Source organism: Geotrypetes seraphini, chromosome 9 (assembly GCF_902459505.1).
Source record: "Geotrypetes seraphini chromosome 9, aGeoSer1.1, whole genome shotgun sequence".
In the NCBI taxonomy this organism is placed as follows: Eukaryota; Metazoa; Chordata; class Amphibia; order Gymnophiona; family Dermophiidae; genus Geotrypetes; species Geotrypetes seraphini.
In genome coordinates, this window is record NC_047092.1 from 1,702,010 (window position 1) to 1,722,781 (window position 20,772).

Genomic DNA, 20,772 nt, shown 5'->3' on the forward strand with positions numbered 1-20,772 from the left:
AACCCAGCTCTGAGAACTTGCTTTCAAGCCCCAGAGGCAGGGTTAGAGTATCTTTGTCTGAATGCTTCAGATACCACCACAGATGCTCTCAACCACCAATACCGACAGAAGTACTGCAGCCACCTGGAGTCTGAAGCATATTATGATACTTGTCTCGGAGCGGTAGCAATAACCAAATATCACTTTCCTGACAGAATCCTCAGTCTTTGGAAAGAGGGGCTACGAGACAAGGGGTGAAATCAATGTTCAGAGTTTGCCTTCCTCCAGCACACATTACTCCTACAGACTAAGCGTGAGAGAGGAGAAGGCAGAGAGAGATTTCTTTGGTACAGTGCTGGTTTTATCCAGTTGCATGCATAAAGCCTGATTTTTCTAGGGCACTAGGAACTATGCGACAAACTTTGCCCAGAAATGCTGCTGCAGTTATCTGATACATTTAACATAGAAACATGATGGCAGATAAAGGTCAAATGGCCCGTCCAGTCTGCCCATCCGCAGTAACCATTATCTCTTCCTCTCTCTAAGAGATCCCACGCCTTCTTGAATTCAGACCCAGTCTCAGTCTCCACCACCTCTTCTGGGAGACTGTTCCATGCATCTACCACCCTTTCTGTAAAATAGTATTTCCTTGTATTACCTCTTAACTTCATCCCAGAGCTTCCTTTCAAATGAGAGACTCAACTCGGTATTTAAACATATTTAACTGTCTAGAACACAGGTGTCAAAGTCGGTCCTCAAGAGCCGGAATCCAGTCGGGTTTTCAGGATTTCCCCAATGACTATGCATGAGATCTATGTGCATGCACTGCTTTCAATGCATATTCATTGGGGAAATCCTGAAAACCCAACTGGATTGCGGCCCTCAAGGAGGGACTTTGAGACCCCTGGTCTAGAACCTCTGTAGTCATTTGTGTGGCTGGATTGGGGAGCAAACTCAGCCAGTTAGCATTGAATTTTAAACTAACTTTGTAGGGACTGCTATTGGCCAATCTCTAGCACCTCATGTACACATACCTCCTCTTCTAAATTGGCCACCAGTAAGAGAGAAACAGTGCACTGGGCCATAGTGCTCCTCCTCTGTTTTCCATGACCAACTCCTTTATATTTCATTAGGGACAATATCCAAATGGCTTAAAGTGGCAGAAGGAGGCAGTTCGAGATACTGACATTCTTCTCCTCTCTTCTGCTGATCCATCCGATGTTAGGAGATGGAGCCGTAGTTACCAGAAGACACCTATTACTTACTTACTGTATACAGTACTGGTCACCGTACCTCAAAAAGGACATGGCAATGCTTGAGGGAGTCCAGAGAAGAGCAACTAAACTGATTAAGGGTATGGAAAACCTTACATACACTGACAGACTGAAGAAGCTGGGGCCGTTCTCCTTGGAAAAGCGGAGACTCAGAGGAGATATGATAGAGACCTTCAAGATCCTGAGGGGCATCGAAAAGGTTGACAAGGACAGATTTTTCAATTTGAAAGAAACCACAAGAACAAGGGGTCACTCGATGAAATTGAAGGGGGACAGGTTTAGAACAAACGCGAGGAAATTCTTTTTCACACAGAGGGTGGTGGACACATGGAACACCCTTCTGGAGGCCGTGATAGGAAATAGCACAGTACAGGGTTTCAAGGAAGACCTGGATAGGTTCCTGGAGGACAAAGGGATTGAGGGGTACAGATAAGAGCAGTGGAAGGTTTAGAGATAAGTGTAGAGGTAGGTATAAAATTAGTCATGGACCGCTGCTCAGGCAATATGCCTGATGGGCTGCCGCGTGAGCGGACCGCTGGGCTGGATGGACCTCTGGTCTGCCCCGGCGGAGGCGACTACTTATGTACTTATGTACTTACTTGTCCCAGTTTCATCAAGTAGCTTTGCATAAATAGGTCATTTGCAATTTCATTTCCTTTCTCATGACCAAGAAATCAAAGGAGAACAGAGGTACAAAACATCATCAAACTCAGATTTGTGTAATTTTATTTAACAAAGATGTAAAAGGCCACACAGGAGCAAGTCCCTCAGGACTAAAATAAAATGATCTCCCTATTTCTCAACAGTGCATTTCAACATTAGGTAACCTGCTGGGACAAATGTTTCATTCCATTTGGAGACCCGTTTTCAAAGGGTGTCCAAGTTGAAAATAGACATTCCAAACTGGTACATATTTCCAGCCAAATTAACAAAAGGCCAATTAAATGTGAAGCCTTTTGCAAAATATGCAAATGGACATGCAGGAATGCTTACATTTGTACATTGAGTACTAGGAGGGACCCGCTTACCTTTTCTTAGCCCCCTCCCTCCAGACTGAGAGTCATAAATCTCCTCCCACCCCTCCTGTCTCAGTAGGCCTCTTGGGGCTACTTGATATCCCTGGTGGTCCAGTGGGGTCAATGGAGCAGGAGCAAAGGCCGCTCACTCCTGTCCCTTGCGACTTTTAAGAAAACAAAGCTACTGCGACCTCTCACAGCATCTCATGGTACTTGTTCCTTGGTTCTAAAAGACAAGTTAGTCTAATCTAATCCAATCTTCGGTTTGTATATCGGGTCATCTCCCAATGGAGCTCGACTCGGTTCACATATAATTAAGACTAGAGTACATGGAAAAGGAAGTATGAGAGAAGTAAGAACTATAGTATTATCATTTCGTTGAGACTCTGGTTAAATCATTTAAAGATTGCGAGAACAACTAAGTTTTCAGGGTTTATGTGGGCCATGCACTGGCTACCGACAGAAGCACGTGTAAAGTTTAAGTTCGCCTGCATCTGCTTCAAAGTACTATATGGTCTAGTCCCTAAATACATAACAGACCTTTTCACCTTCTCCACCAACAAACACAAGAGAAACTCACACCTGAACTTCATTTCCCCCCAGTCAGAGGTTGCAAATTAAAAAAAACACTACGAACACCTCTCACATCAAGCAGCATTATGGGGCAAAGACCTAAAACAATTGCTCTCGCCCTCCAATTACGAGGAATTCAGGAAGTGCCTAAAAACATACCTATTCCTGAAGTACCTAGACAACTGACCCACACTCCACTCTCAACAACGGTTTTCTTGACCTATTTCTCACTCTCTTCTCTCTTCAGATCGCTCATTTTGTACCTCTTGTAATCTTTTGTAAACCGCATAGAACTTCACAGTATTGCGGTATATAAACTGTTATTATTATTATTATTATTATTATTATTATGGAGTGATATAGAACCCTGGACAGAGACTCATTGTTTATGGGTATTTGATATACCGCTGTAAGGACAGAATGAATCTATTAGGGTCTTTCTGAGTGGTGGCGGATAAATGGCAGATTGATTTGGTAGAATGCAAGGGACTAAGTCAGTAGTGATGCAACCAGTCCTTTGGTTGATCTGACCAATCAGAATGATTCCTAATGAAGATGTATAACTATACTGTCATCCAATGCCTCCAATGTTTGCATGTTCATTAGAGCAAAGGATTCTCAACTCAGACTTCAGGATACATATAACCAGTCTGATTTTCAGAGGAGAATGAAGGAAGACTACATGACTATCTTGAGCAGTTCTGGGGCAAATTTTGGCAGTATAGATATAAGTAACAAGGTTGACTGGGTGAGCCAGTTGATCCTCTACGGCTGATCTTAAGGTGGCCAAACAGGTTGAAAAGATGACGGCAAAAGTCAGAAGAATGCTAGGGTGCATAGGAAAAGGTATGGCCAGTAGGAAAAAGGAGGTATTGATGCCCCTATATAAGACTCTGGTGAGACCTAATTTGTGTACAATTCTGGAGACCACACCTTCAAAAAGATATAAAAAGGAAGGAGTTGGTCCAAAGGAAGGCTACTAAAATGGTGTGTAGTCTTCGTCATAAGGCATATGGGGACAGACTTAAAGATCTCAATCCGTATACTTTGGAGGAAAGATGGGAAAGGGGGGAGATATGATAGAAACATTTAAATACCTGCGTGGCATAAATACACATGCATTGAGTCTCTTTCATTTGAAAGGAAGCTCTGGAATGAGAGGGCATAGAATGAAGTTAAGAGGTGAAGGCTTAGGAGTAATTTAAGGAAATGCTTTTTTACAGAAAGGGTGGCAGATACGTAGAACAGTCTCCAGGAAGAGGTAGTAGAGAGTGAGACAGACTGTGTCTGAATTCAAATGGGCCTGGGATCTCTCGGAGAGAGAAAGAGATAATGGTTACTGCGGATGGGCAGACTGGATGGGCCATTTGGCCTTTATCTTCCGTCATGTTTCTATGTTTCTGTCATCTATTATGTCTGAAGAAAAGCATGGTCTATACGCAAATGAAGAAGTGACATTTAAATCAATGCAGAGCCATTCATCTGGGCATTGATAAATTGTAATGCACTAAGGTGTGAAACCAAATATCTTTGTGGAAAAATGTGAAAACTACTATGCATTTTATGGCCATTTGTGCATCCGAGATGCCATCGTTACTTTGGTGTGACACAGCAAAGGGCAGCAGTTTAATACACCTTACTTTTGGACCATTCTTGTTTTAAAAGATATTGATTTAATACTCCCAAAATAATGGAAATCTTTGGAGCATAAAAGCCAATTGCTAGAGGCACTTTGTGTTCCAAAGCAATGCTCGTGAAGAGAAGCCTTTTATTTTCAGAGATCTAGAAAAACAACCAAGCAGAACACAGGGAAGGATTCTGTTTTAAAGGGCCTTTTTTTTTTGGGGGGGGGGGTGTTAAAGGGAGGGGTGGGGGGGTCTCTGCAATTGAACCTTGTTCATGAGTCACAATATATTATAATGCTTTCGATCTCTCATCTTAACACATTAAACCAAAGAAACCCTTCTTTTGGACGGGTAATATGCACATACCAAATTCTCTTTCCCTTAGATGGGTGTGTTATAAGTGATTGTAAATAAATTCAGTACATTTATGTCCTATGAAATCACAAGATTTTCACTCTGCAATTCTCTCAGGGCTGGAATTCCAGGATCTTCTGGTGCAGCCATAAAGTGGTGTTTATATAACACAATTTCTCTTTTGCTGTGCATTTCTGGCAAAAAAAATTGAATGTGAAGCTAAGAACATTCAAACAATGTTTTATTTAAGATTTTAGAACGTTCTGGTATTTGTTTTGCTTCTTCACTTGACCCATTTAGAAACATAGAAACACAGAAACAGACGGCAGATAAGGGCCACGGCCCATCAAGTCTGCCCATCCCAATAACCCTCCCCTCCCCTACCCTTCTCTGTAAAGAGATCCCACTGACGATCCCATTTTGTCTTAAAATCAGGCACGGTGCTGGCCTCGATTACCTGTAGTGGAAGATTATTCCAGCGATCAACCACCCTTTCGGTGAAGAAGTATTTCCTGGTGTCACCGTGTAGTTTCCCTCCCCTGATTTTCCACGGATGCCCTCTTGTTGCCGTGGGGCCTTTGAAAAAGAAGATATCCTCTTCCACCTCGATACGGCCCATGAGATATTTGAATGTCTCGATCATGTCTCCCCTCTCTCTGCGTTCCTCGAGTGAGTATAGTTGCAATTTTTTCAGCCGTTGGTCATTTCCAGCTGATGCGGCGCAATGTCAACTATGGGCTCCTTTTACTAAGTGCGTAAGGTCTAAACGCGCGGAATAGAGCGTGCCGCATGTGCTAGACCTTAACGCCAGCATTGAGCTGTTTTATTCTAGAAGCATACCATGCGGTTTAGCGCACGGTAATTTTGTGCGTGCACTAAAAACGCTAGCGCACCTTAGTAAAAGGAGCCCTATATTTCTATCTGTTGGATGTCCTATATTTTAATCTTTTCATAGACAGCTCTGTTATCCCGATGAGTATTTTTTCATAAGGGTTGTATCACTTTGTGCCTTATATATTTATTATTCCCTTTTATGAAGCCATGGTAGGCGTTTTTCATGCCGCTATTAGCTCTGACACTCACAGGAATTCTACGAGCGTCAGAATTTTATCCGCTGCAGTCGGTGATAAAAAGCCTACGGCAGCTTCTTAAAGGGAGTGGGGGTGTATTTGGACACCTACACACATTTATCTAAGCTGTCACAATTCTGTTTTCGGTTTCCTTCCACTACAGTCTAAACGTGTTTGCTTGAGATACACCTCAAGTTCCCCTTTCTGGTTTAGATTCTGATTAACGTTCTGACCGTGACTTTGTTTTGCCCCTCTTGTAACATGTCCTTTTACAGTCCTCCCTTTTTCATGTTTATTACCTCTGATATATTTATAATTTTATATTTCTTAACGTAATTGTACAATGCGCTATATGTGTTTATCTTTTTAAGGCATTAAGTGCTGTAAAGTGTCTCTGGAGGTTTAATTCCAGCGCCGTTTATTTAGGCAGCTTGAATTTTCATTTAAGTCATCTTTTAAATGGCATTCTGTACTTTACTTAGGTACCTAAGTTAAGATTTCAGACGTGGCAAGACCTGGACAACTGAAACACTCATGACACCAGCCACGTAAGCCTAAGAGAACACAGCGTTGAACTAAAGATAGACAAAGTGATGTGGCTAGATAGGATAGGTCCATAGAAACATGATGGCAGATAAAGGCCAAATGGCCCATCTGCAGTAACCATTATCGCTTTTTCTCTCTGAGAGATCCCACGTGCCTATCCCAGGCCCCTAGAGCAGTTCTGGTGGCCCCGAAGTCTAATCTTTTCAATATAGTGGTGTGCAAAGTCTGAAATAAGCTGCTTTGAAGCTTCAGTGTGCATAACTGAAAAGGCTATGGTGAAACATTATCTCCCCCAATCCTATACAGGAGTTGGATCCCAGATTGGCATGAGCTCCAGTGATTTAAATAGTGGAGTTGATAAGCATTTAATTGGTACTAATTATGATATGGGTTCTGTAAGAGTGGGCACCTGAACTAGATCACGTGGCCATGGGAGGGTCAAGGGCATTGGTGAAGATCGAACGCAGTGTTACAGAATAGGAGGGATCTCTGGTTAGTAGAGTGTCCACCATTGGTTTGGCCCTCAAAGTGACTGCTTTGGAATGAAACTGGTTGAGTGGCAGGTGAGAAACAGTTGTGGTAAATGGACTTTGCTCTGAGGGTGAAGACATTACCAATGCTATGTCCACGGACTGGTTCCTTTTATGTGATACTGTACAAACGCTGTCAAGTAAGGTCTGCCTCTTCAATATCTGTAGTAGGGCAGACACCCTGGAAGGTACAGATAATATGAGGAGGGATCCAGTGACAAAGTGCCAGATAGTCAGCACCAAACTGGCTATGGTTAAAATAGGCCACAAAAATGTAATGCTAAGAGAGATGTTTAAATACCTACTTGATGTAAATGCACATGCGATAGGCTCCGGAGTAATCTACGGAAATACATTTTTTACAGAAAAGGTGGCAGATGCTTGGAATAGTCTCCCAGAAGAGGTGGTGGAGACAGAGACTGTGTCTGATTTCAAGAAAGCCTGGGATAGGCACGTGGGATCTCTTAGAGAGAGGAAGAAATCATGGTTACTGCAGATGGGCAGACTGGATGGGCCATTTGGCCTTTATCTGCCATCATGTTTCTATGTTTCTGCTACCATAAAGCTCTATGACCTCACAATGCAGGTGTAAAGAGCCTTAGCCAATAGGAAGAGGAGATGCAAATGTTAAGAGCCTTAGCCAATAGGGAGAGGAGGAGATAGTGGATGCTGTGGATGGGCCATTTGGTCTTTATCTGCCATCATAGCTGGAGGTATATAAAAATAAAGTTATTATTATTATTATTATTATTATCATATTGCTCTGTTTCTCATGATTGATGCTAATATTCAGCACTAACCGGTTAAGTTGCTTTAGCCAAAAATGAAACCAGATATTCCATGCTGATTGTCGTACATGGTCTGGTATTTCATATTTGATCTGACTCCCGGCATTGGGAAATCACCACACAGTCCAATGCCAGTTGAGTCTAGGGGGGTGGGGGGCATTTATCCTAATGATTCTCACTAGCTGACACTTATCAAAATCAGTGGAGGAAGCTGTTCAGTCCCCTTCTCTCTGCTATGTCACCTAGTAGGTCTTCACAAAGAATCCTGTTTTTCCTTTATAAAACTGAAATGCACCCAGAGCTTATGTTAAAAGCGTAACATCAATAGATTTTAGCTCTCACCCCTGGCACAGATGCTGTGCTCAGTATCTCTGGTGCTCATGGACAGGAACATAATTGTCTGGCTCTCTTCCAACTCTCTAGCAAAGACTGTGACTATGAGCCTGAAAATGGGGAGACGGGAAGGAAATCATTTGCTTTGCTAACGACATAACAGCCTTCAAATAAAGTGACACAAATAAGAAAGGAAGACAAGGTAAGGAGACATCAACCCTCAATAGGTTTCTCATGGTCTATTTAGCGTTAATTCTTTGAAAACGCATAAGAGATGCAGCGTCCAGATGAGGTGGACCAAACTGCAAGCAATTCCAATAAACCTTCAACAAAAGATGCAGAATCCCAAGTCAAAGAAGAATAAGAATACATCGCAAACCTCTCATATGTCAGGGCTCGTTTTCTCTCATATCAGCCACCAAATCCAAGCAAATCCACGTTTCCTGGCTTCCATTTTTTCCACACTAAAATTTACCATCTAGCTATAAACCTGAGCTGACAGTGACATAACCTCCTCCATGCACCAGTTCCCTTGAAGAATACATACAAAACTTCTGTACTATGGACCTGATTCTTTCATAGACTCAGACTGCAGAAAAGACTTAAGTCAGGTGCTTTGCATCTTTCTGTTATTAAAGGCCATCTGCCAAGACATAGGAAATACGATTTTATCTTCTTCCCCAAATGTTTCTCTTCATGGATGACCAGTTTACGGTAATCAGATGGAAAAGGTTTCCTATGGAGAAGGTCACTTCTCAAAACACCAGCAAGCCTCAATGTCAAAATGTATTTCATCTGAAAAAATAGCATAGCACAGGACAGAAGTCATTTGAGGAAAGAGAAATTTGAGTGTGTTACCCCTCTGTTAAAACTGATTCACTGGTTGACTGTGATGCATCGTATACAATATAAAGTGCCGACAAAGATTTTTCTGACATTAAATAAGGTGACAAGTGATAAGATTATATAAACTATCACACAATTTGAAATGTGACTCTTTGAACCATCAATCTGTTTGGCCACCTTAAAATTATCACATACTATCACGCCCAAGTCCCACTTCTCTTTCATGCACAAAAGTTCATCACTCCCTAAACTTTTGCAGCTCAAATGCTTGACTTTGCATTTCTTAGCATTAAATCTTAGCTGCCAAATTTCAGACCATTCTTTAAGCTTTGCTAGGTCCTTCCTCTGTTATTCACACCATCCGGTGTGTCTACTCTTTTGCAGATTTTGGTATCATTCACAAAGAGGCAAATCTTACCAATCAGCCCTTCAGCAATATCGCTTACAAAAATGTTAAAAAGAACAGGCCCAAGAACCATAAGAAATGCCGCTGCTGGGTCAGACCAGTGGTCCATCCTGCCCAGCAGTCCACTCATGCGGCTGCCCTCAGGTCAAAGACCAGTGCTCTAAATGAGTCCAGCCCCACCTGCGTATGAACCGAACCTTGATCCCTTTTCTCAGAGCGATCTCCATTGATCACCACCCTCTGTCACCTTCCAGTCAACCAGTTCCTGACCCAGTCTGTCACTTTTGGGCCCATATCGAGGACACTTGGAGGGGCATTTTCAAAGCATATGTCTAAGTACGATTTGAATGTATGGTGCTAAATGTCCAAAGTCGGCAGTAAGAAAATGCCTATTTTCAAAAGGCAAACCACCATAACGTCTAGAAAAAAATATATTATTGTTTTGAAAATCCTCTATCTGGACATCCAGACCATTGGGACGCCCAGACCACCACATTTTCGACCAAAATTTTGTTCAAGTCCTAAATGACCAGAACAAGACCATTTGGAAGTAGGAGGGGCCAGTCCTCTAATGGACTGGCCACCTCGATACGGCAACAGAGCACTGGGGCACCATAGAGGGCACTTCTGTGGACTTCACATAAAGGGTGCCAGACTAGCATCTCACCTGAACCAGTGGTCATCTGCTCAGTTTGGGCACCTTTGTGGCACTTAGACCCTTCTATAACAGGTCTAGTTCCAAACGTATAATTTCTGGCTACGATGTCTTGCAAAATGTTTGATTATTGCTACAAGACGTCCATGTCTAACCCGCTCTTGAGACTACCCAAAGCCCGCTCATAACACACCTCCAACACAACCATCTCATGCTCTGAATTTACAGCGGTTTTTATTATCGGCAATTAGGATGTCCAAGTGCTGATTTAGGATGCTTTTTGGATGTCTGCTTTTGGATTATGGGCCCCTTAGTTTATTTATTAGACACCTACTGTATGTGGAACGCTGTCAAAGGCTTTACTAAAATCTAAATACACCACATCTAGCGCAGTCCCTCTATCCAATTCTCTGGTCACCCAGTCAAAGAAATTGGTCAGATTTGTCTGACAGGACCTACCTCTAGTGAATCCATGCTGCCTCCTGTCCTTTAATCCACAGGATTCCAAAAACTTCACCATTCTCTGTTTTAAAAGCGTTTCCATTCATTCACTTACCACAGAAGTCAGACTTACCGGCTTGTAGTTCCCTATTTCTTCTGTCATCTCAAAGTACAACATTCCTCAAAAATACTTCCTGAGAGAATTACTATTAATCATTTTTAAAGCACTCCATAAAAGCTATGGGGGTAATAATAAAAAAAAACCCCACGTCTAAAAAGTGTCCTAAGTGACTACTTGGACGATCAAAAAGCCTGATCGTCCAAGTACCCATAACCAAAGCTGGTTTTTAGACGTATCTAAAACCAACTTAGGCCTTTCCCCTGCCTCTAGACGCACAGAGAGAAAAGAGGTGTGTTTAGAGGAGGAGAAAGGGCGGGCAGTGGGCGGGAGGTGGGCCGACCTACACCTAGCCGTACAACAGGTATAACCAATACAGTTTAGTCGGCACTTAGACCTTTTTCACTTAGATGAAATAAAACCAGGTCTAAGTGCCGAAAAAGGGGCCGCTGAGCTGATGGCCGTTGCCGCCATCAGTTCAGCGGCCCGGCAACCTAACCATCGCGGCAGGAGATATGCCTCATCTCCCCTACCACGATGCCATCACTCCTCTACCCGAACTGCTGCGACCCAGGGTTTGGGCTCCCTCTTGCCCCGATGTTGTCGGGGGGGGGGGGGGGTCACGGTTTGCCATGGCAGGAGGGCTTGGCACCCTCCTGCCTGGATGGTTGTGGGGAGGGGGGGATTCTGTAACCGGTGTTGTTTTTGACAGACACCAGTTACAGAATCCAGCTTTTAGGCGAAGGACTGGCTCCTCCTTCGCCTAAAAGCCCTTCTTTTGGACGTTTTTGGCTTAGGCGGTTTTTTGTTTCATTATGGCTTAAAAATGTAGACATGCTGTGGGGGTACTTTTAGAAGTAGTGGAGATTGGGTGTTTAGGCAGGGGAAGGCCATAATCAAAACATGGACGTTTGTTTTGGTTATGGACACTTTCCCTGCTTCTGGGTTGAACATTTAGGGACTTAGGCCAAAAGGGGACTTAGATGCTTTTTTTGATTATGCCCCTCCACGCGTTACTAAGGAAATTAAGAACCATTAAAAAGTTTTTTGATAGAGAATCCTTTCAATTACTGGTCCAATCTACAGTATTATCTACTTTGGACTATTGTAATATGAAGACTTTGTTCGGTACAGAATGCCACAGTTCGCCTGAATTTTGATCTCAAAAAATACGATCATGTTAGTCCTTTTTATACCAAACTGCACTGGCTGCCTTTTTGGGCCAGAGTGTCTTTCAAGTTTGGGTGCTTTTGTTATAAGGCGCTTTTCGGATTATTGCCTTCTTATCTGACTTCCTATTTGAAACTCTCCTATTCCTACCTTACCTTCAGGAAAACATTAAAAACAAGATTGTTGTTTTTGACATTACAATGATGTGTTTCGGTTTTTATTCTTTTTAATGTAAGTTTTTAATCTTTTAACCTTTTGTAATATTTTTAATAAGTAATACTAGATCACTGTATGAAATTTGTGTTTTTTTAAATTGTATCTTGTGCTGAAATTCTCAGCTTTTCCTGTTGTGAACCGCCCAGAACTACTGGTGGGGCGGTATAGAAGAAATTAAACTATGATTATTATCCAGTGCACCTTATATGCAGGTACTTTCTTTGTCCCTAGTGGACTCACAATCTAAGTATTTTTATCCCTGGGGCAATGAAGGGTTAAGCAACTTGCCTAAGGTCACAAGGAGTTGCACTGGGAATTGAACCCAGTTCCCCAGGATCCTCTGCTGTATTAATCATTGTAGTACAGAAGAATCCTTTCATAATCACGTGAGTGAAAAATTCTCATTACAGTTATCTGACATTCCATATACACATGAGCACAAATTGACTTCAATGAGAGGGACTGTACATGAGATGCCATTTTTCGTTTCTGCAGATGGCTGCACTGTTAAAAGATACATAGCATTGCTTTATAGTAGAATTATACAAGGTGGTGCTGAAAAGTTCTCAGCTCAACCAGGAAGAGAATGACATGAATATGGTTCAATCGATGATCTGTGAAATACCAAGAAGAAAAAGCCTCAGGTCTTTTCTGGTAGAGCTTAATGCTCAAACCACCTCCACCCACATCATTTGCCGTCCTAAATGTAGGCCATATTTAAGTCGCAAAAATTATTTTACTAACACAGTTGTTAGCAAGGTAGTTTAAAATCTTAGTCCCATGAAAAAGAACCTGAGTGGCAAATAGTCATTCTATACGGAAGTTTTTTGGAGCCAATAATGTGGGTGGAGGTGGTTTGAGCATTAGGCTCTACCAGAGAAGACCTGAGGCTTTTTCTTCTGATAGAATTGACTCTCAGCTACATAAGCCATAAAAACTGCCTTATTCGACAGAAATATCACCTAAAAAGTATCTACACAAACCTCTAAATCAATTTCTAATATTTCAAACATGTCCACTCCTATGTATAAGACAATAATTTATTCTGCTTGCTGTATTTCTCTTATCTCTGAATACTGTAACTCACTGACTGTCCAGCCCTCTTCAATGTAAACCGCCTAGAAGTCTCACGACTATGGCGGTATAGAAGAATAAAGTTATCATTATTATTCTGTATACTTTGGTGTCAAACAATGATCTGAAACAATGTCAAAACCGAGAATTTCATTTAATATAGAAACATAGAAATAGACGGCAGATAAGGACCACGGCCCATCTAGTCTGCCCACCCCAATGACCTTCCCCTACCTTTCTCTGTGAATAGATCCCACATGTTTATCCCATTTGGCCTTAAAATCAGGCACGCTGCTGGACTCAATAACCTGAAGTGGAAGACTATTCCAGCGATCAACCACCCTTTCAGTGAAAAATAATTTCCTGGTGTCCCCGTCCAGTTTCCCACCCCTGATTTCTGCAAATTGGCACTTAACGAAATAAGATGACACTGTCTTTTTAGCTACAGTGGCAAAATGACGCTCAGAATTTAGGAAGTTAGGCCGAGAACTTGTCAACAATCCCTCATATACCAGCAGAAACACAGTTCAGCAGTTAAACAAAAAAGTCCTCACACTTAGATATTGACATGCTATATTGGGTTTCTCATTTTTGACGCGATATGCTATGCTCATTAAATCTTAACGGCATGCATTTACAGTAGAACCAGTTGGAATGAAATTGTAAACAGGAGAAATCTCTTCCTCTGTGGAACAGATGGTCTTAGTATGGTTGACTGTTCTTCCAAATGAAAAGGTTTGGGTTATATATATTTCAGTCAAGCTAATTTACCTTTTCGGCTGCTTGCTATCCACTTAAAATGTTTTTGTAACAGGTGAAATCATTCTGTGAAAGACTGGGCAAGTGGCTTTGGGGAACATTTCTTACGCAGCTAGCAGGGGTTTCTATACATGCTAAGCATTAACTCAAGCCCAGCCTAAGAGCTTGCATTCACTACAACAGCCAGTGCCGTAAAAATCTCACACTCTCTAGCCAGCTAGATGATACGATGTAGTTCACCCACATCACAATTCTCATCCCCTCCACACATGGAATGTCTATCCTTACGGATTCCATGGAATATTTTCTTTCCTGTTTGGCTTAATGCCCTCTTTCATTTACCAATCTGATCCACCATGTCATTGTGATATAATTTATACCAGGGGTGTCCAACCTGTGGCCCGAGGGCCGCATGCAGCCCCGTGAAGTATTTTGTGTAGCCCCGGTCGAGGGTGATGTAGTGTTTTCCTCTGCTGCCTCTGGGTGTTTATCGTCTTGCTGGCTCCCTTCTCTGTCTTGCTGCAGGGTTTGCGCGTTTGTGTGGCACCAGAAACATTTTTTTCGGCCAATGCGGCCCAGGGATGCCAAAAGGTTGGACACCCCTGATTTATACCCTGGTATCACAGTGTCCTATTACTTATGTTCCTTCCATTGGGTCTCTGAGATGCCCATTACAGGAAGTCCCCAGGTTAAGAATGAATTACGTTTTTAAAGCCGTTCTTAAATCAGATTTGTACGTAGCTCATAACATGTGAGAATCTGTGTGTAGTCCCCAGAGAGCGTAGCCTGTTTATATCTGAAAAATGGAGGGTTAAGGGACTTGTAAATTCCTTTATCATGGCATTCCCAACCCATGGAGCAAGAGTGTAACTAGAGACTCAATTTTAGGCTGGCCTGGGCCCAAAGAATAAACAGCTTTACAGTAGCCCCATATTGGTGCAAACATAGCCTGAAACAATGATTGGAAGCTATTCAGAGAAAGAAATGGCTTTCATCTTTGCAGTAGATACAAGTAGAAAACTTTTTTTTAGAGGTGGCAAGATGGAGGACACAGATGAGTGTTTTTTTTAGCCCTTGGCTTCTCCTTTGGATGTACCTCACAAAAGGGAATAAAGCCAAAAGCTCGGGCAAACTCCTCTCTGAATTTGAGCCAGACAAAGATCATAGGTTTTCTTTAGCCTCCAGCCAAAATGGCTTCTCTGGGTGCAGGTCTTACTTTTAGGTAGACTGAAGGAGGCCCATGGAGCAAGAGTGTAGCTAGAAACCCAATTTTAGGCTAGCCTGGGCCCAGGATATGATTGATGTCTACAAAATCCTGAGTGGTGTAGAACAGGTACAAGTGGATTGATTTTTTTACTCAACCAAAAATTACAAAGACTAGGAAAGACTCAATGAAGTTACAGGGAAATACTTTTAAAACCAATAGGAGAAAAAAAATATATACATATTTCATTCAGAGAGTAGTTAAGCTCTGGAACGCATTGCCAAAGGTTGTGGTAAGAGTGGATAGAGTAGCTGGTTTTAAGAAAGCTTTGGACAAGTTCCTGGAGGAAAAGTCCATAGTCTGTTATTGAGACAGACAAGGGGGAAGTCACTTCTTACCCTGGATCGGTAGCAGGAATGTTGCTACTCTGGGGATTCCGGATTCTTGCTACTCTTTGGGGATTCTGCATGGAATGTTGCTCCTATTTGGATTTCTGCCAGGTATTAGTGACCTGGACTGGCCACCGTGAGGAGGTTATTCTTATATAATGTATGCGAGCATGATAACTCCATCCCCCTAAATCTTTTCCTGACCCAGCCCATCACAAATTCCAGTCTTCCCTCAGTCTCTCCCCAAGTGTGAGAAAACCTCCCCCCTCCTGGGGCCCCCAGGCTTACATTTACAGGCCTAGTGGTCTAGTGGTGATTGGCATGGAAGTGGTCCTTCATCAAAATTGGCCATTCTGATCTCTAGCAGCAGTCATGTGAAACTACAGCTAGAGGTTGCAACAACCATTTTCAATCAGGAACCACAAAGGGTAAGAGTGAGTGGGGTTTGTTCCTGCCAAGAGGCCTAATAAAATAGGACCAGCAGTAATCCTGCTTAAACCTGGGTGGACCAAAAGGTGGAGATTAGACATGGTTGAGGAAGAAGTAGCCTCCTCTTATACATGTCCCAACAGATTCACATCTTTTTTGGTAGGTACAGGACTGGAAGAAACTGACAGAGAGACACCTTGTTGGTCCATCTGGCTTTAAGCAGAACTTAAATCATGTCATGTGCATTTATTTATTATTCCTTTTAAATCTGAAGAATTATTTTGCAGGCATAAAGTTTGGATTTTTCCAGCTGTTGCTAAGGTTATTGGAGAAAGGAGGAAATTGTTTCTTTCGATATGTGCAATTGAGGTCCTATTTTTCTTCATTATTCCTACAAATATGTAGTAAAGTGTATGAGCTTTGGACTCTCTATTCCAGAACAACTGAGATTTATTGATTGATTCACACAGATTTCTTTCTCTTAATAATGCTTCTGATGACACATCTGTTAATTGATTGCAACAGAATGGGATGTTCCAGGTTTTCACACTGGGATTTTGGAAGGGGTTACTGGAAAGGGATTGTGATTGTTGGGGTGATTGATAGGGGGGCAAGCAGGACCAAGCAGAGGCCAGTCATCCATCGGACCCTGCAGGACCAAGCAGAGGCCAGTCATCCATCAGGCGCTGCAGGACCAAGCAGAGGCCAGTAATGTGGAAGCTATGTGGTCAACCCTGAAATTAACTCTACACGAAGCTACTAGCCGCTACATAAAATCAGTAAACAAACGGCGAAGAAACAATAAACCCCAATGGTTCACCGAGGAGATCTCACACCTCATTAAGGAGACGAAAAAAGCATTTCTTTCCTACAAGCGTACGCAGAAAAGAGAAGCTAACGTAGAATATAGGACCAGGTCTGCAGCGGTCAAAATGGCAGTTAGGGAGGCCAAACTTCAAGTGAAAGAAACTCTGTCGAAAAACATTAAGAAAGGGGACAAATCCTTCTTCAGGTATATTAGCGATAGGAAAAGGAACACGGACGGGAAAGTACGCCTTAGAAACCGGACAGAAACTACGCGGTAGCGGATTCTGATAAAGCTGAACTACTGAATGAATTCTTCTGCTCAGTCTTCACCTGCGAGACTGGAAAACAGCTAACGTCCTTCCTCTGCATAAAAAGGGTTGCAGGACAGAGGCTGCGAATTATGGACCGGTGAGTCTCACATCAATCGTGTGTAAACTCATGGAAACACTAATTAAACGTAGATTAGACACGATCTTGAATGAGGGGAGTCTGCGGGATCCTAGTCAACATGGATTCACCAAGGGTAGGTCCTGCCAATCCAATCTCATCAGCTTCTTTGACTGGGTAACAAGAAGGCTGGACTTGGGAGAGTCTTTGGACGTCGTGTACCTGGACTTCAGCAAAGCTTTAGACAGTGTCCCACACCGCAGGCTGCTGAGCAAGATGAAATCAATGGGGTTAGGAGAGACACTAACTGCATGGGTCAATGATTGGCTAAGTGGCAGACTTCAGAGGGTAATGGTTAACGGTACCCTCTCTAAAACATCGGAGGTGACCAGCGGAGTGCCGCAGGGCTCAGTCCTGGGTCCACTCCTTTTCAACATATTCATAGGGGATCTGACTCAAGGGCTTCAACGTAAGGTAACATTATTCGCTGATGACGCCAAACTATGTAATATAGTAAGTGAATGCAATCTACAGGATACTATGGTGCAGGATATTATGGCGCAGGACCTACTTACATTAGAAAGTTGGTCCTCAACCTGGCAGCTGGGCTTCAATGCCAAGAAATGTAAGGTCATGCACCTCGGAAGCGGAAATCCATGCAGAGCTTACACCTTGAATGGAGAAACTTTAACCAAGACTACAGCAGAACGAGATTTAGGAGTAATCATCAGTGCAGACATGAAAACTGCCGCTCAAGTGGAGAAGGCTTCATCTAAGGCACGGCAGATGATGGGTTGTATCAAGAGAAGTTTCGTCAGCCGGAAGCCTGAAGTCATAACGCTGCTGTACAGAGCCATAGTGAGACCTCATCTGGAATACTGTGTGCAATTCTGGAGGCTACATTACCATAAAGATGTGCTCAGAATTGAATCGGTTCAGCGGATGGCCACCAGGATGGTCTCGGGGCTCAAGGGGCTCTCGTACAAAGAAAGACTGAACAAATTGCAGCTCTACACTCTCGAAGAACGTAGGGAGAGGGGAGACATGATTGAGACATTTAAGTACATCACGGGACCTGTCGAGGTGGAAGATGATATTTTCTTTCTCAAAGGACCCTCGGCCACAAGAGGGCATCCGCTCAAACTCAGGGGAGGGAAATTTCATGGAGATGCCAGGAAGTACTTCTTCACGGAAAGAGTGATTGATCATTGGAACAAGCTTCCAGTGCAGGTGATCGAGGCCAGCAGCATCTCAGACTTTAAGAATAAATGGGATACCTATGTGGGATCCCTATGAGGGTCAAATCAAGGAATAGGGTCACTAGGGTTTAGACTTAAAGGGGTTGGTCAGTAGAGTGGCAGTAGACTTAAAGGGGGTCAGTAGACTTAAAGGGGTGGGTCAGTAGAGTGGGCAGACTTGATGGGCTATAGCCCTTTTCTGCCGTCATCTTTCTAAGTTTCTATGTTTCTATCTGGGGGAACCAGAAGAGGACTGATATTGGAATGATCAGGGAGGAGGACTGAGAATGGGAGACTGGAAGGAGTGACATAGGAGGATCAGAAGAAAGAACATAAGAATTGCTATCTCCGGATCAGACCTTCGTTCCATCAAGTCCGGCGATCAGCACACGCGGAGGCTCAGCCAGGTGTACACCTGGTGTAATTTTAGTCACCCATATCCCTCTATACCTCTCTTAAGGAGATGTGCATCTAGTTTGCTTCTAAATCCCAGAATGGTGGAAAGAAAGATGTTTGGTGAGGGGGGGGGGAGGGGGCATCAGATATGCCGAGGGAGAATGGAGCTTTGGGAGAGGGAGAAAAGCCATAGCAAAGACATTATTATTATTACTTTTTGTCTGGGCCTGCTTCGTGATTCTGCAGTGCAATCTAAATAGGGTTCATTTTTGGCACTTAGATGCTGTTAAAACAGGTTAAAACCAAACTCCTTGTCAGCTCTTTGCTACTCACATAATGTTTTTGTAACAGGTGAAATGACTCTGTGAAAGACTGGGCAAGCGGCTTTGGGGAACATTTACGTTGAGTCTCAAGACTCAGAGACAATGGTGATTGTCATATACACCTGAAGGAATGGGGTCATCTTCTGCTGTTATCATCTTTCTGCACTTGCACTGGTTTAAACAAGGCATGAATATTGGAAAAAGATGAATCATTCAGGGTAGTCAATATATCTACTAAGAGGACTGCTGTGTGGGGGTCAGCAGTTCTTGTATCTCAGTGATTCACCGCTCTTGCTCCGGCCCTTTCTCAACAGTGTCATAAATAAGCTCTTTTCCACTTGGCTGCAGCAGCGAGTTTTCATTAATTAGCCAAAGACACCTAGTTTCCTTTATATACTTGGATCTAATTGTGGTAAAGCAAATAAGAAACACTTCTATTTATGAGGTGTTTAATGAAAGATAAACAACTGAGAGAGAAATGTAGGCGGATAATGTGCCTGGACATAGTAGATGACGGCAGATAAAGACCCGAATGGTCCATCCAGTCTGCCCAACCTGATTTAATTTTTTTTTTCTTCTTAGCTATTTCTGGGCAAGAATCCAAAGCTCTACCCGGTACAGTGCTTGGGGTCCAACTGCCGAAATCTCCATTAAAACCTACTCCAGCCCATCTATACCCTCCCAGCCATTGATGCCCTCCCCAGCCCATCCTCCACCAAACGGCCATATACAGACACAGACCATGCAAATCTGCCCAGAACTGGCCTTAATTCAATTTTTAATATTATTTTCTGATTCTAGATCCTCTGTGTTCATCCCACGCTTCTTTGAACTTAGTCACAGTTTTACTCTCCACCACCTCTCTCGGGAGCGCATTCCAGGCATCCACCACCCTCTCCGTAAAGTAGAATTTCCTAACATTGCCCCTGAATCTACCACCACTCAACCTCAAATTATGTCCTCTGGTTTTACCATTTTCCTTTCTCTGGAAAAGATTTTGTTCTACGTTAATACCCTTCAAGTATTTGAACGTCTGAATCATATCTCCCCTGTCTCTCCTTTCCTCTAGGGTATACATATTTAGGGCTTCCAGTCTCTCCTCATACATCTTCTGGCGCAAGCCTCCTATCATTTTCGTCGCCCTCCTCTGGACCGCCTCAAGTCTTCTTACGTCTTTCGCCAGATACGGTCTCCAAAACTGAACACAATACTCCAAGTGGGGCCTCACCAAGACCTGTACAGGGGCATCAACACCTTCTTCCTTCTACTGACTACGCCTCTCTTTATACAGCCCAGAATCCTTCTGGCAGCAGCCACTGCCTTGTCACACTGTTTTTTCGCCTTTAGATCTTCAGACACTATCACCCCAAGGTCCCTCTCCCCGTCCGTGCATATCAGCTTCTCTCCTCCCAGCATATACAGTTCCTTCCTATTATTAATCCCCAAATGCATTACTCTGCATTTCTTTGCATTGAATTTTAGTTGCCAGGCATTAGACCATTCCTCTAACTTTTACAGATCCTTTTTCATATTTTCCACTCTCTCTTCAGTGTCTACTCTGTTACAAATCTTGGTATCATCTGCAAAAAGGCACACTTTTCCTTCTAATCCTTCAGCAATGTCAATCACAAACATACTGAACAGGATCGGCCCCAGCACCGAAACCTGAGGGACTCCACTACTCACCTTTCCTTCCTCTGAGCAACTTTCATTAACCACCACCCTCTGGCGTTTGTCCGACAGCCAGTTTCTAACCCAGTTCACCACTTTGGGTCCTAACTTCAGCCCTGCAAGTTTGTTCAACAGCCTCCTATGAGGAACCATAT

General features: G+C 43.0%; 1 protein-coding gene across 1 annotated transcript in view; it reads right to left on the bottom strand.

Annotated features, from left to right (window-relative positions):
• Positions 1–20,772, bottom strand: part of PCLO (piccolo presynaptic cytomatrix protein) — a 283,861-nt gene that overhangs the window by 201,955 nt on the left and 61,134 nt on the right. The gene's annotated exons all lie outside the window — the stretch shown is intronic.